The sequence below is a fragment of the Carassius gibelio genome, chromosome B2, assembly GCF_023724105.1.
Source record: "Carassius gibelio isolate Cgi1373 ecotype wild population from Czech Republic chromosome B2, carGib1.2-hapl.c, whole genome shotgun sequence".
Classification (NCBI taxonomy): domain Eukaryota; kingdom Metazoa; phylum Chordata; class Actinopteri; order Cypriniformes; family Cyprinidae; genus Carassius; species Carassius gibelio.
In genome coordinates, this window is record NC_068397.1 from 10,558,622 (window position 1) to 10,569,638 (window position 11,017).

Consider the following 11,017-nt stretch of genomic DNA (forward strand, 5'->3'; position numbering starts at 1 on the left):
ACTTCATTTGAACAGAAGCACTTTTTCAACATTACTGGACTCAGAAAGCTGTAAACTGACAATCTTGATCATTGAAGTCCTAAACATTAGTTTTTGTGCATATAACTTTTAACACATTAAAAACTGTCTTACAGCATTGCAGAAAACATTTTATTTCATAAGACATAAGCATCTTTCAGTTTGGCAAGATTTGCACTGAATATTGAATGAAACAGCTTTCTCTAATAGAGAGACAAGCTTTTGAGCAGATTTGGGCTATATTTCACTTCATTTGAACAGAAGCACTATTTCAACATTACTGGTCTCAGAAAGCTGTAAACTGACAATCTTGATCATTGAAGTCCTAACATAGGTTTTTGTGCATATAATTTCTAACACATTAAAACTGTCTTACAGCATTGCAGAAAACATTGTATTTCATTAGGCATAAGCATCTTTCAGTTTGGCAAGATTTGCACTGAATATTGAATGAAACAGCTTTTTCAAATAGAGAGAAAAGCTTTTGAGCAGATTTGGGCTTGATTTCACTTCATTTGAACAGAAGCACTATTTCAACATTACTGGACTCAGAAAGCTGTAAACTGACAATCTTGATCATTGAAGTCCTAACATGAGTTTTTGTGCATATAACTTCTAACACATTAAAAACTGTCTTACAGCATTAAAGTTAACATTGTATTTCATAAGGCATAAGCATGTTTCAGTTTGGCAAGATTTGCACTGAATATTGAATGAAACAGCTTTCTCTATTAGAGAGACAAACATTTGAGCAGATTTGGGCTAGATTTCACTTCATTTGAACAGAAGCACTATTTCAACATTACTGGACTCTGAAAGCTGTAAACTGACAATCTTGATCATTGAAGTCCTAACATAAGTTTTTGTGCATATAACTTCTAACACATTAAAAACTGTCTTACAGCATTGCAGAAAACATTGTATTTCATAAGGCATAAGCATCTTTCAGTTTGGCAAGATTTGCACTGAATATTGAATAAAACAGCTTTTTCTAATAGAGAGACAAGCTTTTGAGCAGATTTGGGCTAGATTTCACTTAATTTGAACAGAAGCACTATTTCAACATTACTGGACTCAGAAAGCTGTAAACTGACAATCTTGATCATTGAAGTCCCAACATAAATTTCTGTGCATATAACTTCTAACACATTAAAAACTGTCTTACAGCATTGCAGAAAACATTGTATTTCATATGGCATAAGCATCTTTCAGTTTGGCAAGATTTGCACTGAATACTGAATGAAACAGCTTTCTCTATTAGAGAGACAAGCTTTTGAGCAGATTTGGGCTTGATTTCACTTCATTTGAACAGAAGCACTATTTCAGCATTACTGGACTCAGAAAGCTGTAAACTGACAATCTTGATCATTGAAGTCCTAACATAAGTTTTTCTGCATATAACTTCTAACACATTAAAAACTGTCTTACAGCATTGCAGAAAACATTGTATTTCATAAGGCATAAACATCTTTCAGTTTGGCAAGATTTGCACTGAATACTGAATGAAACAGCTTTCTCTAATAGAGAGAAAAGCTTTTGAGCAGATTTGGGCTTGATTTCACTTCATTTGAACAGAAGCACTTTTTCAACATTACTGGACTCAGAAAGCTGTAAACTGACAATCTTGATCATTGAAGTCCTAAACATTAGTTTTTGTGCATATAACTTCTAACACATTAAAAACTGTCTTACAGCATTGCAGAAAACATTTTATTTCATAAGACATAAGCATCTTTCAGTTTGGCAAGATTTGCACTGAATATTGAATGAAACAGCTTTCTCTAATAGAGAGACAAGCTTTTGAGCAGATTTGGGCTATATTTCACTTCATTTGAACAGGAGCACTATTTCAACATTACTGGTCTCAGAAAGCTGTAAACTGACAATCTTGATCATTGAAGTCCTAACATAGGTTTTTGTGCATATAATTTCTAACACATTAAAACTGTCTTACAGCATTGCAGAAAACATTGTATTTCATTAGGCATAGGCATCTTTCAGTTTGGCAAGATTTGCACTGAATATTGAATGAAACAGCTTTTTCAAATAGAGAGAAAAGCTTTTGAGCAGATTTGGGCTTGATTTCACTTCATTTGAACAGAAGCACTATTTCAACATTACTGGACTCTGAAAGCTGTAAACTGACAATCTTGATCATTGAAGTCCTAACATAAGTTTTTGTGCATATAACTTCTAACACATTAAAAACTGTCTTACAGCATTGCAGAAAACATTGTATTTCATAAGGCATAAGCATCTTTCAGTTTGGCAAGATTTGCACTGAATATTGAATAAAACAGCTTTTTCTAATAGAGAGACAAGCTTTTGAGCAGATTTGGGCTAGATTTCACTTCATTTGAACAGAAGCACTATTTCAACATTACTGGACTCAGAAAGCTGTAAACTGACAATCTTGATCATTGAAGTCCTAAACATTAGTTTTTGTGCATATAACTTCTAATACATTAAAAACTGTCTTACAGCATTGCAGAACACATTGTATTTCATAAGGCATAAGCATCTTTCAGTTTGGCAAGATTTGCACTGAATATTGAATGAAACAGCTTTCTCTAATAGAGAGACAAGCTTTTGAGCAGATTTGGGCTTGATTTCACTTCATTTGAACAAAAGCACTATTTCAGCATTACTGGACTCAGAAAGCTGTAAACTGACAATCTTGATCATTGAAGTCCTAACATAAGTTTTTCTGCATATAACTTCTAACACATTAAAAACTGTCTTACAGCATTGCAGAAAACATTGTATTTCATAAGGCATAAACATCTTTCAGTTTGGCAAGATTTGCACTGAATACTGAATGAAACAGCTTTCTCTAATAGAGAGAAAAGCTTTTGAGCAGATTTGGGCTTGATTTCACTTCATTTGAACAGAAGCACTTTTTCAACATTACTGGACTCAGAAAGCTGTAAACTGACAATCTTGATCATTGAAGTCCTAAACATTAGTTTTTGTGCATATAACTTCTAACACATTAAAAACTGTCTTACAGCATTGCAGAAAACATTTTATTTCATAAGACATAAGCATCTTTCAGTTTGGCAAGATTTGCACTGAATATTGAATGAAACAGCTTTCTCTAATAGAGAGACAAGCTTTTGAGCAGATTTGGGCTATATTTCACTTCATTTGAACAGGAGCACTATTTCAACATTACTGGTCTCAGAAAGCTGTAAACTGACAATCTTGATCATTGAAGTCCTAACATAGGTTTTTGTGCATATAATTTCTAACACATTAAAACTGTCTTACAGCATTGCAGAAAACATTGTATTTCATTAGGCATAGGCATCTTTCAGTTTGGCAAGATTTGCACTGAATATTGAATGAAACAGCTTTTTCAAATAGAGAGAAAAGCTTTTGAGCAGATTTGGGCTTGATTTCACTTCATTTGAACAGAAGCACTATTTCAACATTACTGGACTCTGAAAGCTGTAAACTGACAATCTTGATCATTGAAGTCCTAACATAAGTTTTTGTGCATATAACTTCTAACACATTAAAAACTGTCTTACAGCATTGCAGAAAACATTGTATTTCATAAGGCATAAGCATCTTTCAGTTTGGCAAGATTTGCACTGAATATTGAATAAAACAGCTTTTTCTAATAGAGAGACAAGCTTTTGAGCAGATTTGGGCTAGATTTCACTTAATTTGAACAGAAGCACTATTTCAACATTACTGGACTCAGAAAGCTGTAAACTGACAATCTTGATCATTGAAGTCCCAACATAAATTTCTGTGCATATAACTTCTAACACATTAAAAACTGTCTTACAGCATTGCAGAAAACATTGTATTTCATATGGCATAAGCATCTTTCAGTTTGGCAAGATTTGCACTGAATACTGAATGAAACAGCTTTCTCTATTAGAGAGACAAGCTTTTGAGCAGATTTGGGCTTGATTTCACTTCATTTGAACAGAAGCACTATTTCAACATTACTGGACTCAGAAAGCTGTAAACTGACAATCTTGATCATTGAAGTCCTAAACATTAGTTTTTGTGCATATAACTTCTAATACATTAAAAACTGTCTTACAGCATTGCAGAACACATTGTATTTCATAAGGCATAAGCATCTTTCAGTTTGGCAAGATTTGCACTGAATATTGAATGAAACAGCTTTCTCTAATAGAGAGACAAGCTTTTGAGCAGATTTGGGCTTGATTTCACTTCATTTGAACAAAAGCACTATTTCAGCATTACTGGACTCAGAAAGCTGTAAACTGACAATCTTGATCATTGAAGTCCTAACATAAGTTTTTCTGCATATAACTTCTAACACATTAAAAACTGTCTTACAGCATTGCAGAAAACATTGTATTTCATAAGGCATAAACATCTTTCAGTTTGGCAAGATTTGCACTGAATACTGAATGAAACAGCTTTCTCTAATAGAGAGAAAAGCTTTTGAGCAGATTTGGGCTTGATTTCACTTCATTTGAACAGAAGCACTTTTTCAACATTACTGGACTCAGAAAGCTGTAAACTGACAATCTTGATCATTGAAGTCCTAAACATTAGTTTTTGTGCATATAACTTCTAACACATTAAAAACTGTCTTACAGCATTGCAGAAAACATTTTATTTCATAAGACATAAGCATCTTTCAGTTTGGCAAGATTTGCACTGAATATTGAATGAAACAGCTTTCTCTAATAGAGAGACAAGCTTTTGAGCAGATTTGGGCTATATTTCACTTCATTTGAACAGGAGCACTATTTCAACATTACTGGTCTCAGAAAGCTGTAAACTGACAATCTTGATCATTGAAGTCCTAACATAGGTTTTTGTGCATATAATTTCTAACACATTAAAACTGTCTTACAGCATTGCAGAAAACATTGTATTTCATTAGGCATAGGCATCTTTCAGTTTGGCAAGATTTGCACTGAATATTGAATGAAACAGCTTTTTCAAATAGAGAGAAAAGCTTTTGAGCAGATTTGGGCTTGATTTCACTTCATTTGAACAGAAGCACTATTTCAACATTACTGGACTCAGAAAGCTGTAAACTGACAATCTTGATCATTGAAGTCCTAACATGAGTTTTTGTGCATATAACTTCTAACACATTAAAAACTGTCTTACAGCATTAAAGTTAACATTGTATTTCATAAGGCATAAGCATCTTTCAGTTTGGCAAGATTTGCACTGAATATTGAATGAAACAGCTTTCTCTATTAGAGAGACAAACTTTTGAGCAGATTTGGGCTAGATTTCACTTCATTTGAACAGAAGCACTATTTCAACATTACTGGACTCTGAAAGCTGTAAACTGACAATCTTGATCATTGAAGTCCTAACATAAGTTTTTGTGCATATAACTTCTAACACATTAAAAACTGTCTTACAGCATTGCAGAAAACATTGTATTTCATAAGGCATAAGCATCTTTCAGTTTGGCAAGATTTGCACTGAATATTGAACAAAACAGCTTTTTCTAATAGAGAGACAAGCTTTTGAGCAGATTTGGGCTAGATTTCACTTCATTTGAACAGAAGCACTATTTCAACATTACTGGACTCAGAAAGCTGTAAACTGACAATCTTGATCATTGAAGTCCTAACATAAATTTTTGTGCATATAACTTCTAACACATTAAAAACTGTCTTACAGCATTGCAGAAAACATTGTATTTCATATGGCATAAGCATCTTTCAGTTTGGCAAGATTTGCACTGAATACTGAATGAAACAGCTTTCTCTATTAGAGAGACAAGCTTTTGAGCAGATTTGGGCTTGATTTCACTTCATTTGAACAGAAGCACTATTTCAACATTACTGGACTCAGAAAGCTGTAAACTGACAATCTTGATCATTGAAGTCCTAAACATTAGTTTTTGTGCATATAACTTCTAAAACAAAAAAAACTGTCTTACAGCATTAAAGTTAACATTGTATTTCATAAGGCATAAGCATCTTTCAGTTTGGCAAGATTTGCACTGAATATTGAATGAAACAGCTTTCTCTATTAGAGAGACAAACTTTTGAGCAGATTTGGGCTAGATTTCACTTCATTTGAACAGAAGCACTATTTCAACATTACTGGACTCAGAAAGCTGTAAACTGACAATCTTGATCATTGAAGTCCTAACATAAGTTTATGTGCATAGGCATTCTAAGATTAAAAACTGTCTTTCTGTCTTGCAAAAAGCATTTCTAATCACAAGACAGAGGCACCTTTCATTTTGGCAAGATTTGTATTTAACATGGAATGAAGCAACATTCTCTAACTGAGAAAGATGGTTTTTAGCATATTTGGGCTTGTTTCCACTTCATTTCAACAGAAACACTATTTCAGCATTAGTGATCTCAGAATGCTGTGAACTGACAAACCTGAGCATTGAGGCTCTAACATAAGTTTATGTGCATAGGAATTCTAACACATTAAAAACTGTCTTTCTTGTCTTGCAAAAAACATTTCTAATCACAAGACAGAGGATTCTTTCATTTTGGCAAGATTTGTATTTAACATTGAATCAGTAGCGGTTTTAGGCACGGGCGAACCGGGCAGCCGCCCGGGGCGTCATTTTTTCGTGACACATTGGGGGCGGCAGCACGAGCAGATAAACAAAAAATCCTCTGTGTCGCGAAGCGGTTTTTCGTCATTTATATCATTTCACTGTGTGTGGAATTGGCAAATTGGTGCTCCCTGCAGTTGCCGGCGCCCCTGCTTGCTGAAAATATCCACTGAAGCTCTGTGTTGTGAGAGAAGTGTAAGGGAGTGGGGCGAGAGGCGCATGCGACATTTCACCTCTGGGTCTCTCTCAAATGGAACGGACAGTGCGGGGGTGGACGGGGACGGGGCATCCACACTAGTAATATAATTAATAATAGGCTAAAGTCAGTCACACACCTCGACTTTCTTCCAAATAACGGACATTTCATTCATAATGTTATAATACAGGCCTATAGTTCCTGCAAATGAAACTAGGTAATACAAAACGATTATGCGATCATCAAGGTGAATTGGTTTAGTCTTGACTTCTGGTCCTGAGTGACAGTTGGGGGGGATGGGAAATCTGTTGATTGTCGAGTGCCAAATAAACAGAGATGGAGATGAAAAGGTCAAAGCCAGGTGCCCAATTTCGAAAAAAAAAAGAAGAAGAGGAGAAATGAGCAAAAGATAAAGGTATGCAACTATTGTCTCTGTATGATTACAGTATCCATTTCATGAATGAAGGGCTAATGTTAATTGGTGGTGGGTATAACTCTTTGTTAGCCTTTTTGCTATGATGCTTGCTATGCTTATACAACAATAATTTGGTTTCAACTCAATCACGAGATCTAATTTATAATATTGTGCTTTGCAATAAAACTGTTAAAAGTTCAGTTATCATTTCCATCAGTTGGTTTAACATTAGGCTCTGTAAATAACCAATGGCATTTTATTTGCTACACAGTATGCTAAGTATAGTTTCCTAAGTATAGTTTTACAAGTCATAACTAAAAGTGTGTCATGCGTATAATTTGAGGCAGTAACCTAATGGCACCTCCATGAAAGTTAGATTGATATACAAATTTTGGTTGAAAAATATCCTGAAACCCAAAAAGTTTTTGTTTTTGCCTATACATATAATTTAAAGTCATTTTATTTAATTTAATTTTATTTAAACAACTGAGTCCCAGTGACCATAGCATAACGTGAATAAAATATAATTTTTCAATGTATTTTTTTTACTATTTGTTTCTATGCTCTAAACAATGTGATGACATGGGGGAAAAAAATGAAATAAATAAATGTTTTTTTTTTTTTTTTTTCGGGTCTAGGAGGATATAGGGTCCGTGTATCTTTTGGTCATTCGATTTTCTATTTTAAAATAAATAAAGATAAATGAGAAACGGTTTGATTTTCATTTTTTCGTTTTGTTTAAGAAACGGAAAACGAAAATTTAGCTGGATTTTTCATATTTTTGTTTGTGGGTAAAAAATGAGATTATGCTTTAATATTTGTTTGAATGTGTGGGCGGCGCTGAAACGCCCCTTTCATCCCTTCTGTACTGCACCGACAAGCGGCAACCGCGAGCTCAGTTCATTTTCACCAGGAGAGAAGCGGCAGACGGCAGAGTTTATTAATCCTGCCAATTCTTTGCTAGTGGTGCTTGCAGGCTTTATATATATATATATATATATATATATATATATATATATATATATATATATATATATATATATATATATATATGATTTTATTTTTTTGACCAAACAGAAATTAATTTATTCAATGACATTTGAATTTTACTGTAAGATCTACAATGACAAGAAATGTGCAGATTTTTGCCTACTAATTTTATTCTATGCCTATTTAAGAAAAACCTCACAGCCTAACATGTTTTCATTTGCTATACAAACAACAGAAACTGAAGCTTTATCTTGCAGAGTGTAGTCTGCTGCACTTCTCCGATCGGCGAATCCCGATCCACAGCTTCCATCCCGATAACAAGAGGAAAGAGCTTCAGCTCCATCAGTTTGGGTCGTAAGACACCCTAAATAACATGAAAACTCAACAGGATTTGCTTTCTGCAATCTCGGTCTACATTAACTTCTTTCTGAAACGTCAGAAATGAACCAGGCTCATGCATCAGACGAACCATGTCTTGCTGGACATGTCTACTTTTAAAATAAGCCATTTAAATAGAATAATAATAATAATAATTTTATATTTAGGCCTATGTAATTCAAATGAAACCAACGAGAGGTGCAGTGTTTCCCGTCTGAACTCATTATCTGTAATGATGTCACACCATCACTATATTCATACAGTCATCTACAGAATTCGTGAATTCAGTTCATAATTCTAAGTAGCCTATAGCCTATAATTAAAACATTTAAAGTAGACTAATTATGGGGAAAACTTAACTTATATTAATATAAATTTTATTATAAATGTGGGGTTGGATTTTTCCCATTTAATTTTTTTTTTTATGAATGGCCTAGAATAAAATAAGTAGTCAAAAGAATTTGTAGTAGGCCTACATTTTATTCCATGTCGTTGTACATCACAGGCTAAAGTAAAATGCAAATGGTGTTTTATGAATAAAGTTGTCAAGTCTGCTTTGTCAATAACTGCAGCAGCAGGAAAAATATAATATTTTTATTTTATTTTATTATGAATTTAATTTATTATTATTATTATTATTATTATTATTATTATTATTATTATTATTATTATTATTATTATTATTATTTTATCTTGCAAGCACCACTACCAAAGAATTGGCAGGATTAATAAACTCTGCTGTATGCCGCTTCTCTCCTGGTGAAAATGAACTGACCTCGCGGTTGCCGCTTGTCAGTGCAGTACAGAAGGGATGAAAGGGGCGTTTCAGCGCCACCCACACATTCAAACAAATATTAAACCATAATCTCATTTTTTACCCACAAACAAAAATACGAAAAATCCAGCTAAATTTTCCTTTTCCCTTTCTTAAACAAAACGAAAAAACGAAAATCAAACCGTTTCTCATTTATCTTTATTCATTTTTAAATAGAAAATCGAATGACCAAAAGATACACGGACCATATAGCATGTAATGACAGACATTTAGTGTGTAAGAGCATGTTTATGTAACCCTTCTATTATGTTTTGAGTCAATTTGACCCTAGGCTGTTTTAGCTTTATAAAACATTATCCTATGCTCTTTTGATTTCAAATGCAGTTAAATTGCAATTTCAGGGGCACTTCTAAAATATTTTGGAGCATCCTCTGCCACTGGTCAGGATGAGCCAACCACCTCCTCCGCTACACATATGTCTCCACAAATATCTGATATTGAGGATGAAGACCTCTTTGCCTCTACTTCTACTCATCATGAGCTTTCAGGTGTGCATATCGTGTGTGTGTGTGTGTATGTGTGTGTGTGTGGGCTACAAGACAACTGCAATTTAATGTAATTTTAATATTTCTGATAATTTATGAGTAGGACTGTATTTTTTCACTGCTATGTGTTTTGAGTAATATGCCAATATGCTGTCTGATAGAAATGCCTGGAGCTGAACCCCCACTGAGCCCCACTGGCCCTCACATCTGACTGACAGGATTCGGACTGAGCTGGTTCACAGAGGACCAAGTAAAGTGCCACCTGGCTTTGTTTTCCGTAGGAATGAGAGTAATGGGAGAAGTTGCCACCACTAATATTTTAAGAAGACATTAGTAAGTGGTGAAAAGATGGCAAGAAGTTGGCTGATTTATTCAATTAAGAACAACAGCCTCTTTTGCTTCTGCTACAAATTGTTTTCCAAGAGGAACATCAATTTAACAAGTGCAGGAATGGCAAATTGGAAACATGCATGCAATGATCTCACATCCTATGAAAACAGTTGTTATAATAAAATATTGCTGTTTGTGCAGAACTTTGTTTGCTATTTTTTTTTAGTGTGTGTGTGTGTGGGGGGGGGGGGGGGCGCTCGAAAGGGGTCTCGCCCAGGGTGTATTTCAATGTAGAACCGCCACTGCATTGAATGAAGCAACATTCTCTAACTGAGAAAGATGGTTTTTAGCATATTTGGGCTTGTTTCCACTTCATTTCAACAGAAACACTATTTCAGCATTAGTGATCTCAGAATGCTGTAAACTGACAAACCTGAGCATTGAGGCTCTAACAAAAGGTTATGTGCATAGGCATTCTAACACATTAAAAACTGTCTTTCTGTCTTGCAAAAAGCATTTCTAATCACAAGACAGAGGCATCTTTCATGTTGGCAAGATTTGTATTTAACATTGAATGAAGCAACATTCTCTAACTGAGAAAGATGGTTTTTAGCATATTTGGGCTTGTTTCCACTTCATTTCAACAGAAACACTATTTCAGCATTAGTGATCTCAGAATGCTGTGAAATGACAAACCTGAGCATTGAGGCTCTAACAAAAGGTTATGTGCATAGGCATTCTAACACATTAAAAACTGTCTTTCTGTCTTGCAAAAAGCATTTCTAATCACAAGACAGAGGCATCTTTCATGTTGGCAAGATTTGTA

At 34.4% G+C, this 11,017-nt stretch overlaps 1 long non-coding RNA gene across 1 annotated transcript; it reads left to right on the forward strand.

Moving 5' to 3' along the window:
* Window positions 1-6,849: 6,849 nt before the first annotated feature.
* On the forward strand, window positions 6,850-10,394 carry LOC127950623 (uncharacterized). Its single transcript, XR_008152496.1, has 3 exons — window positions 6,850-7,173; window positions 9,718-9,864; window positions 10,023-10,394. It is a non-coding gene; the product is annotated as an uncharacterized LOC127950623 (long non-coding RNA).
* Window positions 10,395-11,017: the final 623 nt, after the last annotated feature.